We start from the raw sequence: 14178 nt of genomic DNA, 5'->3' as shown, positions 1-14178 counted from the left end.
CATGAATCATTGACTGGATTCAGCTTTTCAAAATTCTAATGACTACATGAGAAAAGCAATACAAATGGAACTCAAGATTCATTTTAACTGGTTTATAAAATTTGGGATTTGAAATTCTAAGATTTGCAAGTTGTTTATCCATCACACACAAATATAATTCTCAACAAGAGACTAGTGTATAGATTTTGTCAACTGTGATTGAAATCTACATTGTCCAATTTTCCATTAATTTGGCATGTTTAGATGAATGCACTCTTAAGTGGCATCGAATATAGAAGGTTACCACCCTAAACGATACACTAAATTCGTCATAGGCTGTGGCCTACTTTGTGTTTATACATAGAATATTGCTTTGAAAATTTCAGGAGAAATGCCAAATTGCCAATTAAACCAATAGGAGAAGAATTGGGAGCATAAAAAAACATCACTGCTCTGCGAAATCTCCATTCTGACAAATGACACTTGATAAATTTGAAGAACGCCGTCTGTGGGAATCGAACCCACGACCACATGGTTAAAAGCCATGCGCTCTACCGGCTGAGCTAAGACGGCATTGTTGATAATCTTCCGCTTGTTATTTATTTAATGCAAAGTAAATTAAGGTGTTTTGATATGATATGTTTATGTCTACTTAAAGCTGGGCGCCGGCGGTGGATGACTCTCAAATAATTTTTTTTTATAATTTATAAAATTTTAAATTAATAATTATAAAATTGTGCTTTAATCTTTTAAAAATAATAAAATTTTAATTTAATCGTTTAAAATTATAAATATATAAGTTATTAAAATGATAAAATTAAATTTTTATTATTATAAAATATACAATTTATTTTAAAAAATTATATAATTGATGTATTGTTTCTATTAAAAATTTAAAATAATTTCATAAAGAAATCGATGGGGCAAAAAATTTGAAAAGCTCCTATTAATATTTCTGAATAATAATTATTTTTATATAAAATAAATAGATCTCTCTTTATTCACTAAAACCTCAAAATCCGTAATTCTTTTATTTCCTTTCCACACTTATCTTCTTTAGATGTTAAAAGTTTTTATATTTTCAAACGGATCTCCTAATTTGGTAATAACCTCTTTTTTTCAAGTCTTATTGATTAATCTTAAGAAAATTAGGATTTAGCTTTTCTTATGATAGATTAAGGTTTTATGCAAGATTTAGTTATTATTTATTGAATTATTTGGGGATGATAATTTTGTATGAAATTCTTAATATTGTGATCGAGTAATAATTTTTAGAGATTGGTTAATACAAATCATTGAAGAAATTAGGTTTGATTGTACTTATAATCTTGAATTTCTTGAATATCGATTAGAAATTTAACATTTTTTTTAGAAATTACTTTAACAAGTGTGATTATTATGAATCTTGTGTTTAAAAATAGATATATTGTATTCTCATGGCACGAAAAAGAATGTAAGTGATTTTTATTTTTGTGAAAAAATTATTAATTATTTGTTGACTTTATGAACACTTTTTACGTGCTTAAAATTGAATTTATTTATTCTAAATGTATAAAAATGAATATTTTAATAGAAAATTTCACTAATGAAGCAAAGAAAAACAATAAGAAAACATATATTATACATTAGTTAATAGCAACTTTATAAATATTTTAATTTTTTTAAAATTAATTACTCAATTTAAAATTCTAGATATGCCTCATTGCTCTTGAGCTGGCAACCACCAACCAACTTTTCTATAACACGGTTGGTCGATCGAGTCTTACCTCGATTGACATGGATATTGTTATAAGTGCAAAAGGACGTGGGTATTTAAAAAGGGTACTTTTCATGGTTTCAATCTTAAATTTGATTTTTTTCCTTAGACGTTTTTTTCTTTCGGTAATTGTATTGATTTTTATTTAATTTTGTATTTATATTTGGCGAGTTATATATTTTATTATCTAAAGATAAAGATGTAAATTTTTAGTGCTTAATTCGAGTTTTATGATTTATTTAATGAAAATTAATTGTTGATATTATTATATTTGAATGTTCTTTTATTTTATTAATAGGGTGAATTTTGTGTTAATTGTGAATTTGTTTAATTTTACATTTAATTTGTTAAATATAATCCGATAGATGTGATTTAGTTCGTTATTGATTTGATGAAAGTTAGTTACTAATATTATTTGCTAGTTATGAGTTTTCATCAGATCAACTCTAAAACTCGAATTAAATACAAAAAAATTAATATTGTTACCTTTAGAAAATAACACAAATACCATATTAAAAGAAAGTGTTGAACTCAAGTACCAAATTATGTGTTGAGAGGAGTTAGGTCTCAGACCCCCAACAGAAGGTATTGTCTCACTCGAGAGTTGTCTCTCGTACTTCGAGGACAGACCGAAAGGTTCACGGAATCTAGAGAACACCTTGATTGATGTCGATAAGATCTACACCTACGAGGAATCGAACCACCAACCAAAACTTAATGCCTTACCTTAGCAAACTTAGTCCACTTGAATTGCAACATTGAATTGTCAATAAGATTTATATTGATACCTTCATCAGTTTTCAGTTCAACCAATCTGATTAATAACATCGAATTTTAATGTCATATTTTGATTATATTAATAAAAATAAATTAAAATTTGAAAAAAATATTCTCTGAAAATTAAGTGTAAAATGTATAAATTAAAATAAAAATATAATCCAAATATTATAAATATAAGGTGCAAATTATTCATTAGCTTAATCTTTAAATAGTTAGTCAATGATTCTCCAAATAGGCCCAATGGGTCTAAATGAAACAGATTAACCCAAGCAAAGACAAATTGGTGGCTGGGAAGTTCATTTTCCGCAAACTTCTGTTTTTTTATATTAGATACTTCTACCCCTACTTATGAGTTGAGTTATTCGCACATACTCGAACACTTATATAAAAAAAATATTTGTATAAAATATAAGTTCTCAAACGGGTTTTGATAAAATTTAAGGCCCGCTTTTTATATAGGTCATGTCTTGAGTAAGAATTTTTGTCCGAGCTCGCCCAAATATATTATATTATAAAAATAATTATATTAATTATATATGTTAAATAATTATTATATATATATATATTTATCTTTATATCTATATTAAATCACTAACCCAATAACAATTAAACTCATTACCTAAAACCTAAAAAAAAAAACTACCCAACTAAATAACCCAACTCAAAATATAAAATTTTAAAAATTATATTTAATTAAATACTTTTTAATATATTTTAAAAAATTATTTTAATATTTTTTAGTGTATTTAGTGTATTATATTTTTACAAAATAAAATTTTAAATAAAAATTAGTTAAAAATAAATATACCCAAAAATACCTTTATTAAATTGAGTTGAATTTAGATTAAAAAAAAAACTATTTTTGCCAGACTCAATCTGAAATTAAAAAAAATTAGTGTAACTACCTTAATGCATCCTAAGTGCAACGTAGTGGCACCCCAGCATGAGCACCTCTATGCATCGTTTGGAGGAACATAAAACAAGACGAAACAATGTTCTTTGGAATCCAAAAAAAAGAAAAAGACTTAAATTCAATTCACGTCCTCATGATGTCATCATTGTTTGGGTGATATTATAAAAAGTAAATGAGCTCAACGTCCCATCTATGGAAAGACTAATTACCAAATGAAACCTTTTTTTTTTTAATTATTAAAATAGGTTAGTTTTTCTAAAAAAAATAGAAAGGAATCGATTTTGCTAAAACGCATTTAATTGGTGTTTTTTTTAAGAGAAAATTAGAAAAAAAACATTTACAACTAGAAGTGACCGTTGGGGGAGGGAAAAAATGCGCTGAGCTAGAACCGTTTTATTGGTTAGAGGGAAAATAATATTTTCAGCTGGAAGCGTTTTTTTTTAATCCTGAAAATAACTTCAAATGAATGTGTTTTAGCAAAATCGGCCCATTTCTATCAATTTTTTAAAAAACTAACTTATTTTTATAATTTAAAAAAAGCTTTATTTCGTAATTTAGTTAAAATTAAAGTTCACGCATTCTTTTTTATTGAATTGACCAAATTAAAATTCTACATGGAAATTCTTTTTGATTCATGAATGCAATCACTAATCTAAAAGTGATCACCCGGCTGGATTCTTTGATGTAAAATGAAATAGTTGACAAAATGGTTAAATTTTCATATAAAGACTTTTATATTATAAGTAAAATTGTATTTTATCTTTTTACTTAAAAAAGAGTAAATGAATTATTACATGTTAGATCAAAGAGTAAATTAATTATTTTTATTAAAAATTGAGTAATCGAAGAATAATTAAACAATGACACATAGTGTATTACATGTACCTTATATTGACGTATAATATTTAATTTTTAATATTAATTAATTAATTTTTTAACAGACTTTACTCTTTAATTTAATATATAAAAATTAATTTATCCAAATTTTAATAAAAATAAGCAAAATACTTTTATTTAGAAAAAAATATAAAGAGCTAAAATCATGAAAAGGGGGGGAGTCACTTTACATTTTTTTAAATTTCCTCCATTTGTTGGGGTGAATAAATGATATAGGGACAAACAGCACGGCTAGAATCTCCATGAAAATTGACAACCAACTACTCCACCTCGTACCACGCTCTCCTGTTTTCTGTTTTTATCTCTTCTTTTTCACTTAAGTAATAACAAATAGTGGGATTGTTGATATAAAGAGGTGGCTTCTGTGGTTGAAGAGCTATAGGTTAGTTGTGGCGGAAGCGATTGACAGCATGTGTGAAAGAAAACGGTGCAGTATCTCAATACACAACCAAGGGTCTAAACCACTAAAGCAGATGCAACATCAATGATACAATTTAACAACCAAATATTAAATTTTTGGGCATTACGGTGTACATGTAATCTCAATATATAAACCCATTTAAAACCCAAAACAAAATTTATTGCTTCTAAATTCTAAATATGGTTTCTATTATGCTTTTACATGTTTTACAATCCTTAAATGTAATTTCACTGTCACTCTCTCGTTAATTCATGACTTACTTATTATTGTTGTTAAAACGTCTGTTCAAGTATTCATCTATTTTGTACTTATTATGTGTTGTACTTTTTTTTTTTATTGTTGTTAAAACTTTTAAAATTTTTGTTATCATTATTAACATTTTCAAGTTGGGTTTTTTTGCTGTCGTTAAACCTTAAGAGTTATAAAATACAAATAATTTAATATTTGATTATGTTAAGTGATAATTGAAAGTGAGTTTAATTAGATTCTTAATAAACATTTATAATTATAAATTTAACAAATTATTTTTAGATGAATATATTAATTGAAATTTTATATATAATTGAAAAAAGTAAACTTGTCAAATAGTACTGTTTAAGAAACATAAAACAAAGATAACTTTATCTATTTAAAGTTAAAAAGGCCAAATCGAAAGATAATTTTGTCTAAATAAACTTCAAAAGCTCAAAGCATGAAAACAATATGAAAACCCAAAACTCGATTTAGTATGGTACGGTTATAATTGATTTCTTATGTCCATCAATTCAGTTTCGGTAAAAAAATGAAAAAAAAAACTAAATACCTCGATTCAGTTAAAAAACGGAATTGAACCGATATCACCTCCCACCCTGTTACCATTAGACTTGCCAATGGATCGGATGGCACTCGGTTCCAAAAAATTTCAAGCCCAAACTTGTTTTTGTCCGATCACACCCTAAAAGTCAATTTCACACTTCAAAAAGTAATAAAATATTAAAAATATAATTTTACATTAATATTTTATATATTTATAAATTAATTTAATTTTAAAAAATATTTTTATTATTTAAATTAAATTTGGGAAGGTAAGGTCAAGTCGAGGGATTAAAATTTGATCCAAACCTATCCTAAATCGAGTCAGGTAAGTTGCCCAGCCTATGGACATATTCAGTTGCCATTAGCAATCTTGATGTGGCACGTTATCAAAACAAGAATAGTGCTAGCATCTTCCCTAAATTAAAACACCATCATCAATTATGCAATGCGACATAGGTTAAATTTTACAACTCCAACCTAGTGCTTGTCGCCAGCGTCTTCCCCTTTTCCACCTCTTCCTCAAGACAATGGTCCTAACCATGTCATCTCCATAGCCTGCAAGGAAGAATTTTGTGAAACGATAAGCCATCTACAAAGCCGATGAACACTCCTCTTGTGCCCTTCGCCTCACTCAACGAGCCATCCGTCTCAATCCTGGCAATTACACTGTAAATTTTTATATATACGTTTTATTTTTGTTGTTTCTTCTTTTAATGGCCTCTTTTTCAACGCTCAAAATATGTAAATCTTTGTTGTCTGCAGTGTTAATGAAGGTTTGGCATTTTAGGCGACTCACTCGAAGCAATTAATGCCGATTTGGACAAGGAGTTGGATTAGATTGCTAATTCTAACTCTAAAAACTATTAGTTATGGTGAGTTTTATCTTTTAATTTAATTCCTTCCTTCTGTTCATACTTGAAGAAAAGTGTTTTGTCTTGAAATTGATTCGTGGATTCTTTTCATTTTGAGTCAATCCTCTACTGATCATTTAAATGTTCATAATGATTGGTCTTTGGGTGTTGATGGGTCACATCATACTTTTGTATCTATATCCCGATATATGACAAATGCAAGTGTCAAAGTATTATTTGGAAAAATGAAAAGTCCCCCTTGCAATTGAGAATTTGTACAGTAGCAATGAGATCATGACTTCATAATCTTATAGTAAAACAATGATTTGCTACAAATTTGATTTCAAATTTGTTTTTTCTTTTAAATGATTTCATTTATTCCTAGTGGGCTTTTGTTGTTTGTAATTATATGCTTTCACTTTCATTCGTAGCTTTGCAAACATGCATGTTATGTTTTAAGCTTTTAATTGTATGCTTAATAAAATATCAAAATAATAAAATGCAAGTCTAGAAAGAATGCATTCTCCTATCATGTTGTTCAAATTGTTGACCAAATTTGTACCACTTATGATGGGATCAAATTTTAAACTATGGCTTCTAAAAAAAACTTGGATTTCAAATAAATTTCAGAATCTCGTGATTTTATTTGTTCCATGCATGATTTTAAAAATCCTATGCTTGATCATTGGATATTCTTGCTTGAAGTGTTGAATATAATCTTTCATGGTTGAACTTGATTCGCAGTTTTAACATCTTCTTGTACTATCAATTCGCTTGTTGTAATAATAGGATAAACATATCTTTGTTAGATGTCGGTTGTTCCTAAGTTGTTATTTCTGTTGCTTAATACTTTTTACCATTTTATGATTTTTTTAGTTGAATGATTTGCTATCATTCTTGTTATAATTTAGGTTGATGTTCCATGCAGTAGAGTTAGATGCAAGACAATTTGGGAAGAGGTAGGGCATAGCTCAATGCACTAGGGATATAAGTAGAACTGACTGCAATAATTTCTTAGATACTCAACTAATGACATTTAAAACCACAATTGGATACTCAACTTACTGAAGGAATTAGAAAATTACCTGAATAAGATAGGTGCCATGATACCAAATATAAAGCCTGCGAAGGCTACTATTGAACATCTCACAAAGGTTCAGGCATTAACACGTTTCTGGGGGTATATTTCTATCAGTAAAATAATTACAATACGTAGTTGGAAGCCTATGCCTTTGTCAAGGCAATATGTTGAACATGTTCCTAATTTCTTGTGGGATTTTGGTTGTTTCTTGTCATTACATCTGTAGGAGGGCTACTGTTAAGTATTTTGGCAACTACATCAAACCATACTTGATCATTACTTGCGACGTATCAATGAATGATTTGCTATTGGTTTTACAACAAATGTTAATAATTGTAAGTGCAATTCTAAACTCTTGTTTGTGTTGTTTTTTAGTAAAAAAGGATGCCAAATTTATGTAATCCTACATAAATCTGCTCATAAACATATTTTCAAAAGTTAAAATCATTTCATTACATTTAATAAGTCTCATAAATTTCATTCCATTCCAAAGTCAATAAACAATGCAAAAGCATTACAAATAATTATTCTACTCTCTAGACCATAAATTTAAGGACAACAAAAACTATTCATGATGCAATGAAAGCAACTTTATAAAAGTACACATCATTCTTAGTCTTTGTCACTAGCAATTTATACCATCTTAATTTCTCCTTTTGCTTTGCAACCTTCCTCACTAACTTCTCTATTTCATCCATCTTCACCATTTTCTTCAATTTGATCTTCTCAACGCTAATTTTTATATTCTCAATCAATAGCATTTGATTTTGTAATTTCAATCCATCAAGATTCCTATTGTTATCCTGTTTTTCAACCCATTCAAAGAAATCACAACCACCCAACACCATTCCAATATCCAAATCAATTTAATTCAAAAATCAAATCTCTCATTTTAACTAAATAACATCATCAAACTAAACTTCATATCAAACAAATCTCATTTAAAAAATAAACCCTATAATATTGGCAGTAAACATTAATTAGCCAATTTTTAATAAATCTCAAATTCATAACAAAACTAAATTCCTGTCAATTAAGCCTTCAACATAAAAACTCATAGATATATACAACCATCCAACATTTATTTACACCAACTATGGTGTGAAACAAAAACAAATACAAATTAAAATACCTTTTTATGTTTTGAAAAACCATAGAATTTCTTCCTTTTGCTCTAAGGGGTATTTGAAGTACAAATCGGTGCTCTTAATCCACAATAAAAATGAACATCCCTCAACTCACCATGAGTTTTTGAGCTTGCAGTCGACATCTACTACATCCAAGCAAGTAAGAAAGGAAAAACCTAAAGTTTTTACTCTACACCAAAAAAAATTCTTCAATTAAACAAGGGTTTTAATAAAAAAAAAATTGGTTTTTCAAACTTACCCTCCTATCAATTCTACAAGGGATTGGAGGTTCTAAGAAGATGATTGAAAGGGTTGATAAACTTTTTGAAACAAAAAGAGTTGCTGAAATTTTTTTAATGAAATAGGATTCTTGAAATTCTTGAAATTTTTTTAGCGAAATATTGAAGGAATAACATTTTACTTACCCTTTAAATTTAAGAATTTTTTAACTATTTTTAAATGTATTTATGAGTTTTACTAATATTTTGAAAAAAAAATAGACGTTTATGTAGCAAATTGTGATTGGTTAAATTTTTGTTCTAAGGGGACTACTAGTTAGGGTAAAATGGGTAACAGTTTAATAATTTAAGCACTAGTTCCAACAAAAAAAAATTAGGTACCAATTTGGGAAAACTAGTTTAGGTTCCATTTTGTTGTTTAAGCCTTTTAGAAAGCCTTAGAACTCTCAACATTTCTCTCTTTAGCGCTGTCGTTGTCATTCAGTGCCTCAGTATCAATGTCGACACTATCACCAGTTGGGAAGACCACCAACTAGTTGACTTTCTCTTCATCTTCTTGAAGATACACATTGTTTCTCTTAAACTCACATTGAATGATCGTCATCGCCTATGCCACTAGTTGTCACCACTATTGATTGCTGGATGGAGCGACAACTTAAACTATAACCTTTCCTTATTGTAATCTTCTTCCTCGCTGATTTTGATTTTCAAATGAAAGCTTAGTTTTGAGGAACTCAAAAAACCCTTGTGGTTGTCTTCTTTTCTTTTCTCTTTTATTTCTTTTTAGGGTTTTAACTCTTTTCTATCATTTGTTTTGGGGTTTGGGACTAGGGTGCTCATAAACTGGGAGATGGGCAAGTGAGTTTTGATTATTCACAGGTGTCAATAGTTTCTGATGATGGGTTCGGTGAAAGTGGTGGGTTTAAAGGCTCCGGTGATAGGAATTTTAATGGCATAGGTGAAGGCAGTAGTGACAATTGTAGAAAAGGTTTGAATATTTTTAATTTTTTTAGAACTAGAACCAAATTGAGGTCATCGATAAGATTGAGGGTTAATTTTTTAAATAATATTACAAATTGATAGAATATGTGAAATTTGATGATGAAATTTGCTATTATACTAATTTTTGAACTACCACCTCACCCTTTCGTTAAGCACTTACCAACACTTAATGGAATAGGACAAAAAGACCCGATCAATTGGGTGACAAATTTAAAACATCTGATAGTTGGGTGATTAAAAAAGAAATTGGACTAGAGTTGAGTGACCTACAATGCAATTTTATGCATATTTTTATCTCAAAAGTAAAATTTTATAAGGTAAACTACATTACTAGTCACCCAAATATGTTTTTTTTTGTCAACCAACTATGAAAAGTTACAAAATGGTCATTCAACTATTAGTAATTTTTTTTAGTCACTCAACTACGAAAAGTTACAAAATAGTTGTCCAACTATTCAATTTTGTCTTCTTTGGTTACCAATTGGCTAACTTATAAATGGAAACACTCAAGAATCTAAGATAGTTAACTGACCAAAAAAGATAAAATCAATGTTTTTTAAATTAGACCAATGATCGAACCAATTAGGCCATTGATTCACCAGCCCGACCAATCTGATTAAAAAATTATTAAAAATTTTAAAAATTTTAAAAAAAAAACTTCGGTTCAATTGGTTCAATTGTCGGTTCAATCAATTTTTTAGTTAGGTGACTTAAACAAATAAAGAAATAAAAAGAAAAAAAAATAAAATTATAGGGACTAGTTTTAACAAATGGAAAACATTGAAAAACTAAATTAAAAAAATGGAAATGGGAGGAAAATAAAGGGAGAAGTAGAAGAGAATGGAAAAAAGAAAGAAAAAAAGTTAAAAGAACATAAAATAAAGGAATTAAATTGCTCAAAATGAAAAAAATATAGAGAGTAATTGTATAATTTAACCTAAAATTTTTGTTTGAAATGATTATTTAACGTGCCACGTCACCATCATTACACTATTAACGACATTAATGGCTTAGTAACTAAAATGTTACAATACAATACAATAACATAAGTAACTAAAACATAACATTTCAAACATAAGTAACTAAAATATAACTTAAGGCAAACAAAAGTGGCTATTTTGATAATTTGCCCTTAATAATATATATATTACAATTTCATTTATAAAATACTGCAAGAGTTGTCCCTAATCTACATCTTAATTATGATGTTTAAAGTTTTTTTTCTTTTTAAAAAAACAAAATTATTAACTTTACAATATAATTAAATAGGTTTTTTTTCGAGCATTTTACAAGAAATGGTTCATTTCTTAAATTATTTATAGAAATGGGCCAGAAAAAAATTTATTTACTGGAATAGTCCAAAAAATGTAAAACACTCTGACATGGATGTGTTTTCAGAGGAAAACGCAGAAAAGCATACTAATACGGATGCGCTTTACCTTATGTCAGCAAAAGCGCGCTGACGAGGACACGCTTTACCCCGTGTTTTCTCTCAACAGTCACCTCCAATAATCATTTAAAAATTTGATCATTGGACCCAACTGTCAGGAAAATAAATTTATAAAAACCCTACCCCTTTTTTTTACATAAAATTTCTTCCAAATTGTACTTATTCCAAATTTCTCTCTAAATTTCTCAAAAAAGCTCTCTAAATTTTTAATTTTTGTCTAAATTAGTAATATCTTTTTTATAATTTCTAAGAAATTTGATCGTATTAGCAATGACCCGGCAATTAATTCATCTCGATGCTAAACATATCTCCGTCAACCAAATGAAAATGGTAAGGGTTAGTTTTAATTCTTTTAATATTATTTAATATTTTTATTTCATTTTTGTAATTTAATTAATATTTTATTATATTTTTTATAACAGTCGGTAGATCGAATGTTACAATGTTTTATTTGTAATATATCTGGTCCTCCGTCACCGTTGATTGAAAATTACTTAAAGGAAACAGATTTTTGGCACGTGGCAAATATAGGCCGGGGGTGCAAGTTAGACTCGAAATTCATCAGCGCGTTTCTAGAGAGGTAGAGACTCGAGACACACACATTCTATCTTCCATATGAGGAGTGTACCATTGCTTTGGAGGACGTGCAGTTACAACTGGGGTTACTAATGGATGGTTTCGTACTCACAGGGTCCACTCAATCTGTTGATTGAGGAGCCATATGCTACGATCTTTTGGGTGTGATTTTAAATATTATTTAGGAGGTTGGAATGATATAGGCTAGTTACGAGACACATTCTCGAAGCCAAGGAATGATTTGACTGAAGTAGAAAGAGCACGATATGCTCGAGCATACATCCTTTAGATCCTTAGAGGTAATCTGATGCCAGACAAGTCACGAAACCTTGTACATCTGAGGTGCCTGCTAAAACTCATCGGTTTTAGAGCAATTAGCGAACTCAATTGGGGGTCTGTCGTGTTGTCGACATTGTACCAGTAAACGTGTCAAGTGACGCAACCAAATAAAATAAAATCGAAGGTTGTCTCTCATTGCTACAATCATGGGCTCGGTTTCACTTTCCATTTTTACGTCATCGAGGGAACCACTTGTATACATTCTCACTCTTAATAAGGTAAATTTTATATTAGATTTTACAATTATTAAATAAATTTAAAATATAATTTAATGTTAAAATTTTGTTTAAATAGGTCGAATTCAGCGAGTTACAAGGGAATACCCACCTCTCTTTCATACACAGCTTTTATTAGACCAACGGTCAGAAACGAATCTAAATATTTTTTTTTGAACTATATATACCTAACATAGTCGATTTCATATTTCGTATTTAGTATTATGTATATAACTAATATTTTTATCACATTCATATAATTTCAATGGACACCATACAAGGATCCGTCAAATCGGATAGTAATTCTGGATGATTTCCTATAGAATCTAAACACTTGGCATGCTAAGGCCCTATTGATCAACTACGTTATCGTCGAGATGCACTAGAAGAATAGAGTGTTATGGCAATTTAGGTTCTGACAACTGATTCCCGTGATATCTGTGGTGCTCAATGATGAGCACAAAATTGACTTATGGTGACTGAATATGCATTGGCCAATCATCCATTCGAAATATATAGAAATGTGGGAAAACCGGTATGATAATATACCTACTCTCAAATCGATTAACATTCCAGAGTTAGCGTACAATCCAAATTACATGCCATAGTTTAGGATCTATGGCAAACCATATTTGCTTTCGAAAAAGTAGAGGTATCAGTGTCGAAAGGGAATGACTGGGCCTTTTAAATCCCAGGACAAGGGTTAGCGGAGCGGGCCTATCAACAGCGCCCATGCAATCACCAGCCCCAATGGAGCAAGTGGCAATGCCCACACCACAGCCCATTTAGATTCTGCCAGGTGCGTATCTTAACCCTTATATGTTTCCATTTTTCATTCCTATGCAAGGTTGGAATACATGCCTCGGTGCATCTCATTTCTAAATGACTCTGACTCATCTGACGATATATAGGCCATCATCACAAGAGGGGCCGCACGAGGTACCGTCGAGGAGCTCATCTCATTTTCAATCCTCATCGCCTTATGGGATTCAAACACCTCCATTGTGGGTGATGCAAACACCTCTACAATCTTTGTTTTATTAAGGTGGGTTATTCTTCCAACACCTACAACCAGAAACCCATCCTGAACAACCACAACCTCGATCGAAAGCTGAGCCAAGAAGGAATCTAGCACGTAATCATCGACCGCCCCCATTTGACACTGATTCTGACCGGCATATACATTTATTTATTTTTGAATATATTTGTACAAATTATTTTTATATTGTTTCGCTTAATAAAAGAGAATTTTTTAAATATTTTTGTACAAATTATTTTTATGTTGTTTCATTTAATAAAATGAAGTTCTTTTGAATATTTTTGTAAAACTTATATTTGTATTGTTGCATTTAATAAAATGAAGGTCTTTTGAATATTTTTGTACAAATTATTTTTTCATTATTTTATTTAATAAATTAGGAGTTATTTCGATTTGGACCTATTAGCATTGTATAACTCGGGTTCCTACAACACCAGCATAACTTCTATTGGTTTGTTCTTTCTCATATATCCATATTATCACGTATTCTAGTCGAGCACGGTTGACCTTTTGGTTTGTGACACGATTCTCTATTCGGTAACAACTTAAACGGAGCAAGCGATATAAACAACCACTTACGTTCATCTGGTATTGATGGGAATACGTGTCTCCACACTTTGTACATGTATTCTAATTTATACACTTCGTCGATGTAGCTAATAGGATCCAAATGAAGATTTTGACAAGCTGCAATTACATGAACGCATAGATAATGAAG

General features: G+C 29.5%; 1 long non-coding RNA gene and 1 other non-coding gene across 2 annotated transcripts; one reads left to right on the top strand and one right to left on the bottom strand.

The window, feature by feature from the left end:
- Positions 1–479: 479 nt before the first annotated feature.
- Positions 480–552, bottom strand: TRNAK-UUU (transfer RNA lysine (anticodon UUU)). The gene has a single exon. It is a non-coding gene; the product is annotated as a tRNA-Lys (tRNA).
- A 5313-nt stretch (positions 553–5865) lies between these two features.
- Positions 5866–7779, top strand: LOC128295201 (uncharacterized). The gene is made up of 3 exons (XR_008285542.1): positions 5866–6209; positions 6304–6413; positions 7700–7779. It is a non-coding gene; the product is annotated as an uncharacterized LOC128295201 (long non-coding RNA).
- The last annotated feature ends 6399 nt before the right edge of the window (positions 7780–14178 follow it).

Source organism: Gossypium arboreum, chromosome 7, assembly GCF_025698485.1.
Source record: "Gossypium arboreum isolate Shixiya-1 chromosome 7, ASM2569848v2, whole genome shotgun sequence".
NCBI classification, from domain to species: Eukaryota; Viridiplantae; Streptophyta; class Magnoliopsida; order Malvales; family Malvaceae; genus Gossypium; species Gossypium arboreum.
Note: the sequence above shows the minus strand (reverse complement) of the source record. Positions and strands in the feature narration are given on the sequence as shown.